Below are 21,148 nucleotides of genomic sequence, written 5' to 3'. Positions count from 1 at the left end.
TAGATATGTGGTAGTGGTGGAGTAGAGGCCTGAGGACACAGTGTGTTGTGAAATCTGTGAATGTATTGTAATGTTTTTTTTAAATTGAAGAAACTGCCTTAACTTTTCTGGATCCAGGAAGAGTAGCTACTGCTTTGGCAGCAGCTAATGGGGATCCATAATAAATACAAATACAATGTTGCGTGACAAAATTGAGGCTATGATTAAGAAGTTGGAGCTCTTGTCTGCCTTAACAAGGACAATACACAGGTTTTTCCATCATTGTATGATTTGTGTGCAAATGAACTCAAGCTTACTGACAATGTCAAATGTGATATAGCGAAGCACCTGAGTGAGCTGGGTGCGCAATTACGCAGGTACTTTCCCGAAACGGATGACACAAACTGGATTCGTTATCCCTTTCATGCCCTGCCTCTAGTCCACTTACCAATATCTGAACAAGAGAGCCTCATCAAAATTGCAAGAAGCGGTTCAGTGAAAATTGAATTTAATCAGAAGCCACTGACAGATTTCTGGATAGGTGTTACGAATCCCTTTGGCCTGACAGCCTAGGGGGGGGGGATGGTAATGGGACCCGTAACATAACTCATGCAAAGTGTAATAGTGACAAAGTAACGGTGAGAACGAAATAACCACAACAACTTAAATTTACCGTCAAACTCAGGGTTTATTAGTAAACACACGGTAATGGGGGCGGCAGGAAAAGGGGCTGAGCTGGACCCAAGGAAAGAAACAAATATCCCAAAACACCCCTAAGTTAGACTAGCCTATTTCAACAACAGTTAACTAACCAAAAATACAGTGGGTGGTCCGCCCAGTTCTAACTAGTGTATTTAACAAAGTTTACCTACGGGTAGTGTATGCCCATGGGCATCTTATCTTGGTTACCCCCTTTTCCCACCATCAAACAAACACTCACACACCATAACCAAAACAATACTCACAGGTGGGGACAAAGTGACATGTATCCTAAACCACACAAGATGTCTACAAACATATGGCATTTACAGAGAGATTGCTCTAGACAAAGAGATCGAGCTCCAGAGAAAACAACTGACAGGGTTTTTAAACCAAGGGAAAGGGAATGTGATTGGGTAGCAGAAAAGGAGCAGGTGTCTTCTGATTAGCAACTGATTGATGACTGATTGGGGAATGATGATGGTCACCTGTGAGTAGGGGAGAAGGAGAGAAAATAAATACACACAGGATACACACAGAATACTTGTATCCGTAACAATAAGGCTGCGTTCAGAGTTTCTTGTCTTGGCAAATCGCACTGTTAAGACACTGATGCCCTTTGCAACCACATACCTATGTGAGAGTGGATTCTCGGCCCTCACTAGCATGAAAACTAAATACAGGCACAGACTTATGTGTGGAAAATTATTTAAGACTGAGACTCTCTCCAATACAACCCAACATTGCAGAGTTATGTGCGTCCTTTCAAGCACACCCTTCTCATTAACCTGTGGTGAGTTTTTCACCATTTTTGATGAACAAATATTTTTTTTATGTATGATGGCTAAATAAAGAGCAAAATTATTGATTATGATTATATTATTATTTGTGCCCTGGTCCTATAAGAGCTCTTTGTCACTTCCCATGAGTTGGGTTGTGACAAAAACTCACATTCATTCTTATGTTTAATAAATGTATCGTATAATGTGTGTGTGGCAGGCTTACAATAATGGCAAAAAACAACATTTGAGAGTGCGCTGACCCTGGTGCTAGAGAGGGTACGCAGCTATAGGTTGAATGTTTGAAGGGGTACAGGAATATAAAAAGTTTTGGAACCACTGTGTTAGAGCAACGGTTCTCAACAAAAACTAAAATATGCACCCCTTTGGGTCCCCAGGACCAGGGTTGAGAACCATTGTGTTAGAGCAAAGACCTTAAAGTAATTGCACAGTGATCTTTATCCATGGTAGTTGATTAGATAAAGAATTGTATAGCAAGTGACTGATCGCTTGAATTCCCTTACAGACAGAGAGATGGGTCATGTGTGAGAGTATTCAAGGTCAGTCTGTTCATTGGTCAAGGGCAACAGTGACGAATGATGATCAAACGATGTCACCCTATAATATGATGTCACCCTGACTAACTGTTAAACACTGTATGAGAGCCGGCATCTTATTACATCCTCCTACGTATGTCATCCTCCTCTTGATATAGTCTTAAAGAAACAGACAAGATATTCATAGGTTATTACTGTGTTAACTTCTCATTAAATACCTGGTCATTTCACTACCAACATTTCGCCCTTCAAGGATCAATCAAATCTATCTACGGTCAAATAAAGTGCTACTGTTGTTTTCCTCTCTGTCTGCAGCGATCTGCTCAGTGTTGTTTAAGACCCGTATGGGCTGTCTGAATGAGGAGGTTCCTGAAGAGACTCAGAAGTTCATCGTCTCAGTAGGAGAGATGTTCCGCCTCTCCCCAATCATCATTCTCTTCCCCAAGTCCACCTGGCCCTACCTCCCCTTCTGGAAACATTTTGTGGCTGTCTGGGATCACCTCTTCAAAGTTGGTGAGTGAATGAATTAAATAGTGAGTGAGAGAGTGAGTGAGTGAGAGTGAGAGAGAGAGTGAGTAAATGAGTGGGTGAGTGAGTGAATGAATAAGTGAGTGAGTCAATGAGTGAATTTGTGAGTGAATGACTGAATAAGTGAGACATTTGTATGGCATCACATGCTCTATCATGTACACTTAGAAAAAAGGGTTCCAAAATGGTTCTTCGGCTGTCACCATAGGAGAACCCTTTTTGGTTCCAGGTAGAACCATTTTTGGTTCCAGGTAGAACTCTTTTGGGTTCCATGTAGAAACCTCTGTTAAAAGGGTTTTAGATGGAACCCAAAAGGGTTCTACTTGGAACCAAAAAGGATTCTTCTAAGGGTACAGCCGAAGAACTGTTTTCGGTTCTAGATAGCACCTTTTTTCAAAGAGTGTATAATAAAGATTGAAAAGGTAGACTGCTGTTAAGATAATTTATCAAGGTTTAAGATAAATGATTAAATAATTCTACCCAGAAACTTAACCATTAGGATTAGAGGTTATGTAGCACGGACAAGGAGTAATTAAAAATGATAACCATTGGGGAAGAAAGGAATGTATGTGTGTGCCAAAAGAAAGCAAAGAGATTCGTTAACCTATGTTTGAACCCAGCTATAACTCTGTGAAGATAAAATAAGACAGCGAGAGCCCCTCCAGGTTTTCCGTATCTGGGGGGGACTGGAACTGTCAGCTGAGTGGTAATAAACTGTGGTGAGACTTCAGGGGATAATCCAAATATAGTGTGTATGTATGTGCGTTAGTTTAAGAGAAGGGATAAAAAGAACGGTTTTGTATATGCACGGCAGAGCTCTCTAAATAAACATTCCTGACAATTGTAGCTGGGCCTCCGCTGATTCATTTCAACCAGTTTCTTACAAACTCTGGGTTTCAGGCTGAGTAATTAATTCAATTTGGTATTATGAACAACTGAGAACAAAATTCTCCTAACAACTGCACAATAAAATTTCACATTACATTACACATTATCACATACCCATGAACTCAAGTAACCTCTACTGCAAACTTGTGAATGAGGAGGATGTAGGATATTTTGAGGGCACTCACGCTCTCACTCGTTTCACATATGAAAATGATGCAATGTGTTTAAGTTGTTGATGATATGTTATGTGACATCATGTTTCTCATGCGCATGAGACTCGAAATTGAGCTCAGGTGCATCCTGTTTCCATTGATCATCCTTGATGTTTCTACAACTTGATTGGAGTCCACCTGTGGGAAATTGAATTGATTGGACATGATTTGGAAAGGCACACACCTGTCTATATAAGGTCTCACAGTTGAAAGTGCAAGTCAGTGCAAAAACCAAGCCATGAGGTTGAAGGAATTTTCCACAGAGCTCCCAGACAGGGTTGTTTTGAGGCACAGATCTGGGGAAGGGTACCAAAACATTGCTGCAGCATTTATTGTCCCCAAGAACACAGTGGCCTCCATCATTCTTAAATGGAAGAAATCTGGAACCACCAAGACTCTTCCTAGAGCTGGCTGCCCGGCCAAACTGCGCAATCGGGGGAGTAGGGCCTTGGTCAGGGAGGCAGCGCAAGTGGGGACACTTCAGGCTGAGGTATGAGTTTCACACACAGGCAGCTGGTGGCACCTTAATTGGGGAGGACAGGCTCATAGTACTGGCTGGAATGGAATACATGGAATGGTATCGACAAATCAAACGTGTCCGAAACCATTAAATTTACTCCATTCCAGCTATTATGAGCCATCCTCCCATCACCAGCCTCCTGTGGTTTCACAGATCCCCATCTGCTACACAAGGAATTGAGAAAAGACCTGAGATTCACCCTAAGCATCTATATTGTGCTGGTTACTATAACCTCTGACCTCTGTCCCCATACAGCGAAGGTGCTTCAGAAGATGGAGGAGTACGAGCAGAAGGTTCGTCTGGGCCAGCCGTTGGAGGGAGAGTACCTCACACCTCCTGGTCAGTGAACAGATGTCTGTCACTGAGATACTGGGGTCCATCACTGAACTACTGCTGGCTGGGGTCGATACGGTGAGGTGTGTGTTTTATGTAGCGCTGTTTCACAGTAGGGTGTGACAGGGTGGCAACAGTAGTGGAGAATGGGGTGAAGGCCTGGTGGGGGATGTTTTTTTTGTTTTAGATTGTGAACATTTTCAACAACCACATTAGCTACCTACGTCAAAGACAGTCAGAGTAAGCACCATAACAGTATCAGTACCATTGTCTCTCATTGGTGCCCGCCTCCCTAATCAGACCATAAAAATATAATTACTGGTCAATTAACGTAATACTAATATTATTAGCCTACAACCTATTCCTATTGTAATTGTATTTCTATGCTGCAGACATCCAACACCATCTCGCGGTCTCTGTACCACATGGCCCTGGAGCCAGAGATCCAGGAGAAGCTGTACCAGGAAGTGATCAGTGTCTGTCCAGGGGGACAAGGTGCCTACTAGTGATGACATCACTAGAATGCCCTGGCTCAAGGCTGTTGTCAGGGAGACACTACAATAAGTTGTCAGTCATCTGTCATTCTGTAAATTCACTCATTATAAAATTCATAATGGGTTATTAAAGTTATTATATTCATAATGAGTTATGTATTGTTACATGCAGTATACGTCAATGTGCCTATAATTTATTCTTAATTAGTCAAATGGAGCCAATCCTTTCCTCTCTACCCCTTGTGACTTTCTCCTATACTCTCTCTCCAGGATGTACCCAGGAGTACCAGGAAACGCCCGCATCAATGTGGAAAATGGCATAGTTGTGGGCGACCACCTCTTCCCCAAAAATGTGACTTACTCTTCTACCATCTTGTACTGTTGGAAATGTTTGCTATTGGTGAACTAAAGTACTTTTATTTTCATCCTGTGTGTGGAGATATGATCACACTTGTATATCCAGAGATACTTTCACCCTTCAGTATTTTAAATGGTTTGTTAATATCGCTCACACCAAACAGTATACCACTGATCAGAGTTAGAGTAGCTGTATTTGACTGTTCTCCCTCTCTTCTGTCCTTTCCCTCTATCTCAATTCAATGGGCTTCATCTCTCTCCTCCTTCCTTTCCATCCCAGACTTGTTCCACCTGTGTCACTATGTCGTGTCCTATGACCAGGCAGTGTTCCCAGAGCCCCAAGCCTTCCTGCTTGAACGCTGGCTCTGTGTGGGCTGGGGAAAGACAAGAACCAGCACCACGGCTCAGTACCCTTTGGTTTCGGGGGCCGGGCCTGCTTGGGCAGGAGGTTGGCCGAGCTGGAGATGTACCTCATCCTCTCCAGGGTAAGACATCCAGGCCTGCTCTGTAGTTGTATAGTACCCCTACTGTTATGCGGAGCAGCACAGGGGAACCCAAGAACAGACTCAAACCAGGAAATGGGGATGAATGAACCAATATATTTATTGTAACACAGGGAGTGATTAAGTGCAGATCCAGGGAAGCTTGGATGAGTTGTAGGAAACCAGATATTGAGGTTGGAGTGAGCTGGGTTGGGACAGGATAAACAGGTCCGGAGGGGAATCCAAGGGAGAGATGATCAGTTGAATCCAGAACAGGGTAGCAGGGTGGTGAAATGTGGAACAGGAACCAGTCAGAGTGGCAAAACTGCAGTGAGAGGAGAAACAGCGTCAGGCAAGGAAATAGGCACAGCAGGAAACAGGATCTTAAATGACAACAAATAGCTAGAAGCATGACTGACTGAACAGAGATTATGATCTGGCAGAGTGGAAGTGGCAGGACTGAGTATTTGTAGAGGTCTTGATTATGGAACGGGTTGCAGCTGGTGGGGAACTGCTGACTCCAGCACACCTGTCTCCAACCACACACACAGAGAGGGAGAGAACTGGGGGAAATGGCTGCAGGTCAAAGAGACACCGGATGTCCACTAGGGAGGGCAGCAGGAGCAGATGTGACACCTACAGCATATGCCCTTCATTCAACAGTGTTATGTAGAACTGTGATAGTAGCTTGGGATTCAGACCACATGCTTTTCTGCATCTGGAAACGATCAGGCAACTGTGTGATGGGATGCTGTATTGTCTCTTGCACTGTCTTTTATACGTTTCCTTCAGTGACTTTCACATTTCATTTGACAGTGCCTCTAGAGGGCAGATGGGTTAAAGCTACATTAGGTTATACATGTTTAACCTACTTTTTAGCTGCAGCCTCAAGACATTGAGTTAGTTATAACTGTTGATCTAGTCTGTAGTAACCCTCTAATATAATCAGGTTCAGCTGGTTGTGGTGTTCCTCTGTTAGCTTTGCATTGGAGAGAACATGACAGACCAGACCTTCAACTTTGGTCTAATTCATCCCATCTGGATACATGGTATTAACATTAGTCTTTGTCTGTCTGTTGGCAAGGAATATGTAATCATCAACTTAACTTGGGTTGTTGGAAGGAGTTGTACTTTCAAACCTCCTGACTTGAAGATCCTGTATAGTACTCTAATGTTATTTTATTGGCTGCCCCCGCCCCTCTGGAAACCTCTTTCTCAAAGCTATGGATCTGGATCAGAGTTCTGGGCATGTGTTATTTTACACACGCTACTGCTCACTCCCCATCCGTTTACCTTTCTCACTTTATTCAGTCTCTTCTAAACCATGTTGCTGTAGCTGATCTCTGCCTCATAATTCTGAACAGTTGAAATAATAAACCCTGTAGTGATTTGAATGACATCCCCCAAAATATTTATTGAAGGTTATACAACCTCCTGTCTGTTGTAACGGATATTGAAGTGGCACAACCAGGACAGTCCCTACACATTGCATAGGAGCAAAAACAATTAGCGTTTTGTGTGATGTACACATCTTTATAGTTGCTGTCATATTGTAGCCACTAGTCAGAGTTCCTGTACAAATGATGTAACTAGTACCGCATGAGTAGGCTGCCTACCTGTTCCACCTCTGGGCAGCCGAACGTTCTAGGCAGCTCTAGCATGTGTATCCGGACCAGTAACTAGAGTCTGACAATGGATGAGTTCATTTTGCAGTAGGCTGCGCTATTATTCCTTGTGGTTTGTCAACTACTGCTGTAGACTGCCTACTAGTTGTGATAATATTCCATGTTCTGTTGCGAGAGGAGTTGCTAAAAAAAGAACTAGCCAATGTTTGCAATGATGAGAAAATAATTGCTATTTTGACTGCCTGTGTCTTGCTTGTGTTTGTTATGTTTGCCTAAATATACTGTTACAACAGACAAAGTTTGTACGAACATGTTGATCATGTCTTTTGTTTAGAACACGATAGCTGAATATATTTGCATTGACCCCTCCCATTTGTATGCTGCTGCTTCTCTGTTTATTATCTATGACTAGTCAATTTCCCTCTACCTACGTTTACAGTACCAGTCAAAAGTTGGAATTCCAACACGTTGGAGAATGATAGTTTTGATGTCTTCACTATGAAATAACACATATGCAATAATGTAGTAACCAAAAGTGTTAAACAAATCAAAATATATTTTATATTTGAGATTCTTTAACTCTTGACACTAGGGGGGCGCCATTTCGACTTTGTAAAAATTCGTTCCCAAATTAAACTGCCTCGTACTCAATTCTTGCTCGTACAATATGCATATTATTATTACTATTGGATAGAAAACACTAGTTTCTAAAACCGTTTGAATTATTTCTCTGAGTGAAACAGAACTCATTCTGCAGCACATTTCCTGTCAGGGAGTGAGATTTCAGAAATCGAGGTCCCTGTTCTGAGGTCAGTTTATAAGTCCCCATGTAAGCCATCGGGCTACATGCACTGCATACGCCTTCCTCTAGATGTCAGTAAGCGGGGAGAATTTGAATGGGGTGGATTGCGCAATCTGGGGCCCTATATAAGACCGTGGAACGGAAGTACCGTTCTTTTCAACGGGGCGCCTGGCGCATCAGGGACATCACAATGGCCTCCTGCAAAGCTTTCGTTTTAGCAGTTCTGTATCTCCGGTCATGTTTTTATTCGTTATAGTTGTTAAAGACATAAGGTAGTTAATTTAAACCGACTTATAGCAGTTTATATCAGTTTATTGCGATTTTCCTGGATTTCTTTGTGATGCGCTTTCACGAGTTGGACACCTCTCCAGTGGGTGGCTATCGTTAGCTGCTATTTCCACATGAGAAGAGGACATCTTTCAACCAAAAGACGATTGTTCTGGAGAAAGGACACCTTGCCCAAGATTCTGATGGAAGCTCGGCAAATAGTAAGCAATCTTTATGTTGTTAATTCGTATTTATGTTGACAAATGTCAAATAATAATTCCGCCATGAATTTCGGTGCGGTCTCGCTTTAGCGCACGCTGTATGCTGAAGTAACGTTAATTTTTAAAATGTAACACAGCGATTGCATTAAGAACTAATTTGTCTTTCATTTGCTGTCCAACTTGTATTTTTTTGTCAAGTTTATGAATAGTTTTCGATTAGAATGGGTGCCTCTCCAAGATGGCGCCGGACAGATTGCTTGACGTTTTGGCCACTAATCACATTGTATAACCACAATTTGTGCCGCTAAATATGCACATTTTCAAACAAACTCTATATGCATTGTGTAATATGATGTTACAGGACTGTCATCTGAAGAAGTTTGAGAAGGTTAGTGAAAAAAGTAATATATTTTGGTGGTTTATACGTTATCGCTATTTTTGGCTTGAATCAATGCTGTTGTGATGTTTGCTATTGTGGTAAGCTAATATAACGCTATATTGTGTTCGCTGTAAAACACTTAGAAAATCTGAAATATTGTCTGGATTCACAAGATCTGTGTCTTTCATTTGCTGTACGCTGTATTTTTAAGAAATGTTTTATGATGAGTAATTAGGTAATACACGATGGTCTCTGTAGTTATTCTAGTTGCTTTGGTGAGAGTTGTGATGGTGGCTGCAATGGTAAACTATGATTTATACCTGAAATATGCACATTTTTCTAACAAAACATATGCTATACAATAAATATGTTATCCGACTGTCATCTGATGAAGTTGTTTCTTGGTTAGTGGCTATTTATATCTTTATTTGGTCGAATTTGTGATAGCTACTGATGCAGTCAAAAAATGGTGGAGTAAGAAAAGTGGTGTCTTTTGCTAACGTGGTTAGCTAATAGATTTACATATTGTGTCTTCCCTGTAAAACATTTTAAAAATCAGAAATGATGGCTGGATTCACAAGATGTGTATCTTTCATTTGGTGTCTTGGACTTGTGATTTCATGAACATTTTATTATATGATATCCCTGTGGCTTTAGGCTAGGCTATGCTAGTCAGCTTTTTTGATGGGGGGATCCCGGATCCGGGTTTGTGAGGCGTTAGAGGTTAAAGTAGCCATCCTTTGCCTTGATGACAGCTTTGCACACTCTTGGCATTCTCTCAACCAGCTTCATGAGGTACCGTAGCCACATGGAATGCATTTCAATTAACAGGTGTGCCTTAAGTTAATTTGTGTAATTTTGTTTCCCCTTAATGCGTTTGAGCCAATCTGTCACGCCCTGATCTGTTTTACCTGTCCTTGTGATTGTCTCCACTAGAGGTCGACCGATTAATCGGAATGGCCGATTTCAAGTTTTCGTAACAATCGGAAATCGGTATTTTTGGGCGCCGATTAGCTTTTTTGTATTTTAAAAAATATATATTTTAATTATATATATATATTTTTTTAATTTAATCTTTATTTAACTAGGCAAGTCAGTTAAGAACACATTCTTATTTTCAATGACGGCCTAGGAAAAACGAGGCAGAACGACAGATTTTTAACCTTGTCAGCTCGGGGGATCCAATCTTGCATTGATTACATTGCACTCCACGAGGAGCCTGCCTGTTAGCGAATGCAGTAAGCTAAGGTAAGTTGCTAGCTAGCATTAAACTTATCTTATAAAAAACAATCAATCAATGACTGTCATTGCTCCAATGTATACTTAACCATAAACATCAATGCCTTTCTTAAAATCAATACACAAGTATATATTTTTAAACCTGCATATTTAGCTAAAAGAAATCCAGGTTAGCAGGCAATATTAACCAGGTGAAATTGTGTCATTTCTCTTGCGTTCATTGCACGCAGAGTCAGGGTATATGCAACAGTTTGGGCCGCCTGGCTCTTTGCGAACTAATTTGCCAGAACTTTACGTAATTATGACAACATTGAAGGTTGTGCAATGTAACAGGAATATTTAGACTCATGGATGCCACCCGTTAGATAAAATACGGAACGGAATAAAGGTTTTGTTTTCGAGGTGATAGTTTCTGGATTAGTCAAAGGTATATGGTTTAGAGAGATAGTCGACGCGTTATAATTCCTGTAATAACTTGCGGCTGAATTTGAAAGGGGTTCCTTCGTTATTTTACCGTTCATGTCTTCCATAGAGAATGTCTTGATCTACTTCAAATAAGGTCTGTTTCGTGCAGGCTTAAACTGCCTCGACGTTTTGATACCCGTGTAAATCTCACTAGGATAAGGTAACGTTTGTCAACATATTTTCATAAATCCACTCTACAATTTTTTTTTTTCTTCGCATATATTTAGCCAATATTGATCAGAGTTACCTTGTCCTATGGATATCTACACAGTTATAAAATTGGCACGGTGATGTAAGCCTACACGAAACACAGAACTTATTTTAAGTGAATCTAAAAATATCCTATGGAATAAATGAAGGAACCGCTTTTCAGATTTTGCTAGGTGTCATGGGAATTATGACTCGCACTTTGGTTGTCAATTCTTACCATGCCCATTATTAAAATAGGATTTCCTGCATATAGAAATTAAAGTTTTTGTTTTCAACATTCATCACAGGTAACTTAAACTCTTTTATTCAAACAGTTGAGAGTATTTGTCTCCTAAGCAGACTCTTCAGTATCATTGTCACTTCAGAGCTGTGTATTTATGTATTATATTAAGTTAAAATAAGTGTTCATTGTTCATTCAGTATTGTTGCAATTGTCATTATTACAAAAGTGTGTGTGTGATATTTTTTTTTAATAAATCGGCCGATTAATCGGTATCGGCTTTTTTTGTCCTCCAATAATCGGTATCGGCATTGAAAAATCATAATCGGTCGACCTCTAGTCTCCACCCCCTCCAGGTGTCGCTTATTTTCCTTGGTGTATTTATCTGTGTTAACTGTCTCTCTGTGCCAGTTCGTCTTGTCAAGTCAACCAGCGTGTTTTTCCCGTGCTCCTGCTTTTTATTTTCTCTTTTGCTAGTCCTCCCGGTTTTGACCCTTGCCTGCCCTGACTCTGAACCCGCCTGCCTGACCATATTGCCTGCCCTGACTCTGAACCCGCCTGCCAGACCATACTGCCTGCCCTGACTCTGAACCCGCCTGCCAGACCATACTGCCTGCCCTGACCTTGAGCTTGCCTGCCACTCTGTACCTCCTGGACTCTGACCATGTCATGATCTTTTTGCCTGTCCGTGACCATTCTCTTGCCTGCCCCTTGGTTCGAGTCTCTGATATTTATTCGTAACCATCTGCCTCCCGTGTCTGCATCTGGGTCTCGCCCTGTGCCCTTATACAATCAGTTGTGTTGTGACAAGGTACGGGTGGTATACAGAAGATGGCCCTATTTGGTAAAAGACCAAGTCCATATTATGGCAACAACAGCTCAAATAAGCAAAGAGAAACGACAGTCAATCATTACTTTAAGACATGACAAGGGCTATGATGAAACTGGCTCTCACGAGGACAGGAAAGTATGACCCAGAGTTGCCTCTGCTACAGAGAATAAGTTCATTAGAGTTACCAGCCTCAGAAATTGCAGCCCAAATAAATGCACTACAGAGTTCAAGTAACAGACACATCTCAACATCAACTGTTCAGAGAAGACTGCGTGAATCAGGCCTTCATGGTCGAACTGCTGCAAAGAAATCTGTCCTTTGGTCTGATGAGTCCAAATTTTTGGGGCCAACCGCTGTGTCTTTGTGAGACGCAAAGTAGGTGAACATGATCTCTGCATGTGTGGTTCACACATGACGCATGGAGGAGGATGTGTGGGGGTGCTTTGCCCGTGACACTTTCAGTGATTTATTTAGAATTCAAGGCACACTTAACCAGCATGGCAACCACTGCATTCTGCTGCGATAGGCCATCCCGTTTGGGCCTAGTGGTACTATCATTTGTTTTTCAATAGGACAATGACCCAACACACCTCCATGCTGTGTAAAAACTATTTGACCAATAAGAGTGATGAAGTGCTGCTTCAGATGACCTGGCCTCCACAATCACCCGACCTCAACCCAATTGAGATGGTTTGGGATGCGTTGGACCGCAGAGTGGAGGAAAAGCAGCCAACAAGTGCTCAGCATATGTGGGAACTCCTTCAAGACTGTTGGAAAATAATTCCAGGTGAAGCTGGTTGAGAGAATGCCAAGAGTGTGCAAAGTTGTCATCAAGGCAAAGGGTGGCTACTTTCAAGATTTTAAAATATATTTTGATTTGTTTAACACGTTTTTGGTTACTACATGATTCCATGTATTATTTTATAGTTTTGATGTCTTCACTATTATTCTACAATGTAAAAATAAAGAGAAATCCTTGAATAAGTAGTTGTGTCCAATTTTTACTGGTACTGTACATATTAACTTGACTTACCTTTGCCCCCGCACATTTTGTATTTAATTAGGATCCACATTATCTGTTGCAAAACTAGCAGCTATTCCTGGGGTCCACACAACATGAAACATAATACAGAACATCAATAGACAAGAACAGTGTGGTGGAAATTCTAATCAACAGTGAGGAGAGATGAGGTCAATCACCAATCAGGATATTACTTTATTCAAAACATATTAATAAGGAAAGCATAGAGCAATTGCTTCTATAATGATGAGGCTGGTCGGCTCAACACTTCCAAGTGTTGTGGCGAGTAGCTCTGACATACACAAATATTTTATAGAAAAGATACGCCCATTTAGTCTTCATGACAAACAGCAGATGTATGGAATGGGTCACAAGGTGAAATTTGATATGTGAAAGGAGTATCCCGCAGCCAGATAGTATTTGCTATGAAGACTGTTCTTATTGTTAAGTCTGGGCCCTAAGATGATGCTCCGATCTCATTCCTGGTACTTCATAGCACAGAAACACCAATGCATTCTATGGCATAAATCAATTGTCAACTCCAGATACTCCCATCTCAAGTAAAACCCCTTCATGACCACACACATGGACAAGCTCACTGAGGAGTGAGCCTCTAGGTCATACACTACCCCAGGATAGGTGCAACATCAGAGATGACATACAATGGTTCCAGACACTACCCCACACATCTTTTCTCAGACCTTATATTTATTGTTTTTATTTCACTTTTATTTAACCAGGTAGGCCAGTTGAGAACAAGTTCTCATTTACAACTGCGACCTGGCCAAGATAAAGCAAAGCAGTGCGACACAAACAACACAGAGTTACACATGGAATAAACAAACGTACAGTCAATAACACAATAGAAAAAATCTATGTACAGTGTGTGCAAATGAGGTTTAGGTTAGGGAGGTAGGCAATAAATAGGCCATAGTGGCGAAGTAATTACAATTGAGCATTTAAACACTGGAGTGATAGATGTGCAAAAGATGAATGTGCAAGTAGAGATACTGGGGTGCAAAGGAGCAAAAAAATAAATAACAATATGGGGATGAGGTAGTTGGATGGTGTCACGCCCTGACCATAGAGAGCGGTTTATTCTCTATGTTGGTTGGGGCGCGATAGTGACTAGGGTGGGTCATCTAGGTGATTAATGGTTTATGTTGGCCTGGTATGCTTCCCAATCAGAGACAGCTGTTTATCGTTGTCTCTGATCGGGGATCATATTTAGGCAGCCATTTCCCCTTTGTGTTTTGTGGGATCTTGTCTACAGATAGTTGCCTGTGTGCACACCAGTAGCTTCACGTTTCGTTCAGTATTTTGTTGTTTTTGTTCGGTGTGCATTTAAATAAAAGAAAATGTACGCCTACAACACTGCACCTTGGTCCAATCCTTACGACGATCGTGACAGATGGGATATTTACAGATGGGCTATGTAAAGGTGCAATGATCTGTGCGCTGCTCTGACAGCTGATGCTTAAAGTTAGTGAGGGAGATATGCGACTCCAGCTTCAGTGATTTTTGCAATTGGTTCCAGTCATTGGCAGCAGAGAACTGGAAGGAAAGGCGGCCAAAAGAGGTATTGGCTTTGGGGGTGACCAGTAAAATATACCTGCTGGAGCGCGTGCTACGGGTGGGTGCTGCTATGGTAACCAGTGAGCTGAGATAAGGCAGGGCTTTATCTCCCCAAAGGAGGGAGTGACTGGCGCACAGACATTGTGGAGACAAGTGGTTCCCCATTAATCACGCCATCCCTTCACATGGTTTAGAATAGGTAAAGACACAATTACATGTGAAGATAATGTTCTCTTCTCTTTCTGATATTCTGCATAGCACCAGAGACATGTGAAAGACAAGTCTGACTTCTCCCCTCTCTGGGACCCAGTTGACTGAGCCCCAGCTGAGGGAGAAGTGCAACTGCCAACACCAGAGTCCGAAGGGATACATTCTAATAACAAGCATATCATATAAGAATATTATGCAGATAAGACTTTTTTATTTTATTCAGCCACAACAGCTCAAGGACAGAACTACATACATTTTTTTAAAGGCACACGTAGCCTACATATCAATGCATACACACAAACTATCTAGGTCAAATCGGGGAGAGGCTTGTGCCGTGAGGATTCTTTGTCTGTTTTTTGAAACCAGGTTTGCTGTTTATTTGAGTAATATGAGATGGAAGGAAGTTCCATTCAATAAGGGATCTTATAATACTGTACACTTTCTTGAATTTGTTCTGGATTTCGGGACTGGGAAAAGACCCCCGGTGGCATGTCTGGTGGGATAAGTGTGTGTGTCAGAGCAGTGTGTAAATTGACAATGCAAACAATTTGGGATTTTCAACACATTAATGTTTCTAATAAAAGGAAGAAGTGATGCAGTCAGTCTCTCCTCAACTCTTAGCCAAGAGAGACTGGCATGCATAGTATTTATATCAGCCCTCTGATTACAATGAAGAGCAAAACCTCCCGCTCTGTTCTGGGCCAGCTGCAGCTTAACTAGGTCTTTCCTTACAACACTGGACCACACAACTGCACAGTAATCAATATTAGACAAAACTAGAGCCTGCAGAACTAGCTTTTTGGAGTGTGGTGTCAAAAAAGCAGAGCATCTCTTTATTACGGCCAGACCTCTCCCCATCTTTACAACCATTGAGTTGTGTGCATGTTTTGACCATGACAGTTTACAATCTCAGGTAATGCCAATTAATTTAGTCTCCTCAACTTGTGTAACAGTCACACCATTCATTACCAGATTCAGCTGAGGTCTTGAACTTAAGGAATGATTTGTACCAAATACAATGCTCTTAGTTTTAGAGATGTTCATGACCAGTTTATTACTGGCCACCCATTCCAAAACAGACTGCAACTCTTTGTTAATGGTTTTAGTGACTTCATTAGCTGTGGTTGCTGATGCGTATATGGTTGAATCATCAGCATACATAGACACGCATGCTTTGTTTAATGCCAGTGGCAGGTCATTGATAAAAATAGAAAAGAGTAGAGGGCCTAGAGAGCTGCCCTGCGGTACACCACACTTTACATGATTGACATTAGACATTAGAAAACCCTTTGAGTTATATTAGGTAGATAACTCTGAATCCACGATATGGCAGAGGTTGAAAAGCCATAACACAAGTTTTTTTAACAACAGGGAAAAATCTAACAGTACAGCTCCCACAATCTTATCAATTTCTTTCAACCAATCATCAGTCATTTGTGTCAGTGCAGTACATGTTGAGTGCCCTTCTCTATAAGCATGCTGAAAGTCTGTTGTTCATTTGTTTACAGAGAAAAAGCTTTGTATTTGGTCAAACACAATTTTTTCCAACAGTTTGCTAAGAGCTGGCAGCAAGATTATAGGTCTGCTGTTAGAACCAGTAAAAGCCGCTTTACCACTCTTGGGTAGCGGAATTACTTTGGCTTCCCTCCAGGCCTGAGGATAAAGACTTTCCTCTAGGCTCAGAATAACAATATGACAGATAGGAGTGGCTATAGACTCAGCTACCATCCTCAGTAGCTTTCCATCTAAGTTGTCAATGCCAGGAGGTTTGTCATTATTGATCAATAACAATACATTTTCCACCTCTCCCACACTAACTTTCAAAATTCAAACTTGCACTGCTTTTCTTTCATTATTTGTTTTTTTATACATGAATACAATTGCTCACTGTTCGTTGTTGGAATTTCCTGCCTAAGTTTGCCCACTTTGCCAATGAAATAATCATACAAATAATTAGCAACATCAAATGGTTTTGTGATGAATAAGCCATCTGATTCGATGAAAGATGGAGTTGAATTCGTCTTTCTGCCCATAATTTAATTATTTCTGTCATTGATCTTGGCTTCATAATACAGTTTCCTCTTCTTTTTGTTGAGCTTAGTCACATAATTTCTTAATTTGCAGTAAGTAAACCAGTCAGATGTGCAGCCAGAATTATTAGCCACTCCTTTTGCCCCATCTCTTTCAACCATACAGTTTTTCAATTCGTCATCAATCCACGGAGCCTTAACAGTTCTAACAGTCAGTTTCTTAACAGGTGCATGTTTATCAATAATTGGACAAAGCAATTTCATAAATTCCTCTAGTGCAGCTTCTGGATACTCCTTATTAATCAAATCAGACCAACAAATATTTTTTACATCATCTACATAAGAGTATCAGCAACATCTTTTGTATGATTTCTTATACACTATTTTAGGCCCAGCTGTTGGAACTTTGGCTTTCCTGGATATAGCCACTATATTGTGATCACTGTGTCCAATGGGTACAGATACAGCTTTAGAACAAAGTTCTACAGTATTAGTAAAAATGTGATCGATACATGTGGATGATCTTGTTCCTGTAGTGTTTGTAAACACCCTGGCAGGTTGATTAATAACCTGAACCAGATTACAGGCACTGGTTACTGTAAGAAGCTTCCTCTTGAGCGGACAGCTTGATGAAAACCAGTCAATATTCAGGTCCTCAAGAAAGTAGACACTATCAAGCATTTCACACATAATATTTAGATACTGACTGTTAGCACTTGGTGGCCTTTAAAAAAAAATTCCACCTATATTTAACCAGGTAGGCCAGTTGAGAACAAGTTCTCATTTACAACTGCTGTCACGACTTCCGCCGAAGTTGGTCCCTCTCCTTGTTCGGGCGGCGTTCGGCAGTTGAAGTCACCGAACTTCTAGCCATCGCTGATCCACTTTTCATTTTCCATTGGTTTTGTCTTGTCTTCCATCACACCTGGTTCCAATTCCATCAATTACATGTTGTGTATTTAACCCTCTGTTCCCCCCATGTCCTTGTCCGTAATTGTTTTGTGTAGTGCTTGTGCACGGTATGCTGGTATTTACCGGGTTTTGTTTGACCCATTTATTGTATTGTTCTGTTGACGGTGGTTTATGGATATTAAACGACACTGTTGTAAATCAGTTTTCGCTCTCCTGCACCTGACTTCTCTGCCGCCATTACGCACCTCACTACAACTGCGACCTGGCCAAGATAAAGCAAAGCAGTGCGACAAAAACAACAACACAGCGTTACACATGGGATAAGCAAACAAACAGTCAATAACACAATAGAAAAATCTATGTACAGTGTGTGCAAATGTAGATAGCCTATTACAACACCCCAAAAGAAAAGGCTTTAGATGTGCCAAGTGAATCTGCACCCACAATACTTCAGTAACACTTGGCATAAGATCTTCTCTAAGCAATACAGGGATATAGCTCTGAATATATACAGCAACACCTCCACCATAAGCGTTTCTGTCTCTTCTATAAATGCTATATCCTTGTATTGCTACTGGTGTATCATCAAATGAATTATCTAAGTGTCACGCCCTGACCTTAGAGATCCCTGTTTATTCTCTATATTTTGGTTAGGTCAGGGTGTGCCTAGGGTGGGTACTCTAGTTTTTGTATATCTATGTTTTCTTCTCTTTTTTGGCCTAGTATGGTTTCCAATCAGAGGCAGCTGTCTATCGTTGACTCTGATTGGGGATCATACTTAGGCAGCCCTTTTTCCCACCTTCAGTTGTGGGATCTTGTCTTTGTTTGTTGCATGGGTTGCACTCCTAAGCTTTTTGTTCGTTGAGTTGTTTATTGTTTTTTTGGTGGAACATTTTAATAAAGAAAATGTACGCCTACCACGCTGCGCCTTGGTCTCATTCGAACAACGGACGTAACACTAAGTGAGTCTCAGAAATGGCTAATATATGAATGTAATCTGATGTTAGCAAGTTATTGATTTCATGAACCTTATTTCTAAGGCTACATGTATTCATATGGGCCATTTTCAGCTCTTTCCTGGGTAGCTTATCAGAGATAGACATAATACTGAAAAGAGCAGACAAAGCAAGAGAAAAAATGTACATTCAGCAGTCCATTAATCAATTGGTGTGTGTGCTGTGGGGTTGAGGCTACGAACCCATAGGCTTGGCTCTCTCATCCCTTCCAGGCTTCTGGGAGGGAGGGTGGACAATGAGCCTGTCATAGCGGATGTAAGCAATGTCCCCACGCGCTCAGGCAGCTTTCATGGCTGGGATCAGTTCTTTCCTCTTCTGGCGCACAGCTTCAGGATAGTCCTCGTTGAGGAAGATATACGTTCCTCTCAAGATCTTGGAATGTATATAGCACATTGACTCTGTACCGGTACCACCTGTAAATAGCCTCATTGCTGTTATTTTATTGTTGCTCTTTAATTATTTTGTATTATTAATCTTTTTATTATATATTTTTTTCTTCAGTTTATTTTAGTAAATACTTTCTTAACACGTATTTTTCTTAAAACTGCATTGTTTAAGAGCTTGTAAGTAAGCATTTCACTGTTGTATTCGGCGCATGTGACAAATAACATAACATAATAACATAAATCTTCATATCAACAGCCACGGCAAGTCAGGTTCAAGAAAATCCGGAACACATTGTGATTAAACACTGCCATTGATTGTCCCACTTGGAAAGTTCATATTTCTATGTAATTGTACTATTCATATGATGTTCTACCTTTTATCTATTCTTTATATCTCTTTTCATTTAACATGTGGAGAGCTGACATTCTATCAGACTAGGACAATAACATCATATAATCAATGTGTTTTCCTCTTTCCTCACAGTTGATAAAACACTATGAAATACGCACTGACCCTACCGGAGCCACAGTCAAGCCAATCACAAGAACCCTTCTGGTCCCTGCTACCCCAGTCAACCTGCAGTTTATTGAAAGGACAGTCTAGCAGCAGGAGGAACCAATGGCAGTAGGAGTTTCCTTACAAACCACATTAGTATGCACACGGTGTACGTCTTCCTGTCACCAAGCACTACTTTACGGATGGTCACTTGGTGTACTTTATCTCACTTAACTTTCCCATACCTTAACAAACAGCGATGAACATTAAGCTAGCCTGCTATGACAGGCTAGTACCTGTCAGACGGGGCTAGTAGAAAATGTGCCTCACTAACCCGACGGCTAGTGAAATCTGTCTTTTTTCAAGTATCGCATGGCACATATTTTGGACCTGGGCTAGTAAATATTGTGGTCTACTAGTCAGGCTGGCCACTGCCCAAAATCTTTAAGTTCCATCCCTGACATTAACAAGTGACCCACAAATGTGTAACATCATGACCACAACACAGTGAGACCCCAGTGAGGCCCTGTTGCTGACCATTTGATGTCATTAGTTTAACATGTAACTGCTCCAGTTGAGGCTATTTACTCTTTGTCACTAACAAACGCAGTGGCATTTTTTTTTAAAGTTGTGATTTTAACATGTATTTTATATTAAAATGACTATGCACATACTATTATAGATGATAATTACCTAAAAATATATGTTAATGTTATAAATTCAGTATTGAAGACCAACAGGATTTTCTCCACCAACCATGGTAACTTTAATTATTCAAGCAGTGGGATAAAAGTCTTAGGCATACTGAACAGTATTTTATCACAAAATATATTCCGTAAAAGTCCTGTTATTCATGTTTTCATAGTATAGTTTGATATGACTCCTCCCCCTCCCAAGATAATCATTCTTTCTGGCATGATTTGGAGTTAATTGTGACATAAAATGCCTTTTCCAAGTCAGTATTGTGGATTCAGAGTGAGTCATTAGATAATAAGGGTGTTAATAAGGAATATTACTATCAGATCTGTTTCCCACTTGGCACAGACGTCAATTCAACATCTATTCCGCGTTGGTTCAACGCCATTTCATTGAAATGACGTGGAAACAGCGTTGATTCAACCAGTGTGTACCCAGTGGGCTGCGTCTTTTAGTTACAGTGGTGGAAAAAGTACCCAATTGTCATACTTGAGTAAAAGTAAAGATACCTTAATAAAAAATGACTCAAGTAAAAGTGAAAGTCACCCAGTAAATTACTGCTTGAGTAAAAGTCTAAAATGATTTGGTTTTAAATATACTTAAGTATCAAAAGTAAATGTAATTGCAAAAATATACTTAAGTATCAAAAGTAAAAGTACAAATCATTTCAAATTTCTTACATTAAGCAAACCAGATGGCCCCATTTTCTTGTTTTTTT

General features: G+C 40.8%; 1 pseudogene; it reads left to right on the top strand.

Annotated features, from left to right (window-relative positions):
• The first annotated feature begins 1,998 nt into the window (after nt 1-1,998).
• Nucleotides 1,999-19,842, top strand: LOC120042314 (annotated as a pseudogene).
• Nucleotides 19,843-21,148: the final 1,306 nt, after the last annotated feature.

The sequence above is a fragment of the Salvelinus namaycush genome, unplaced genomic scaffold (assembly GCF_016432855.1).
Source record: "Salvelinus namaycush isolate Seneca unplaced genomic scaffold, SaNama_1.0 Scaffold651, whole genome shotgun sequence".
Taxonomy (NCBI): domain Eukaryota; kingdom Metazoa; phylum Chordata; class Actinopteri; order Salmoniformes; family Salmonidae; genus Salvelinus; species Salvelinus namaycush.
This window is presented reverse-complemented; position numbering and strand designations above follow the sequence as displayed.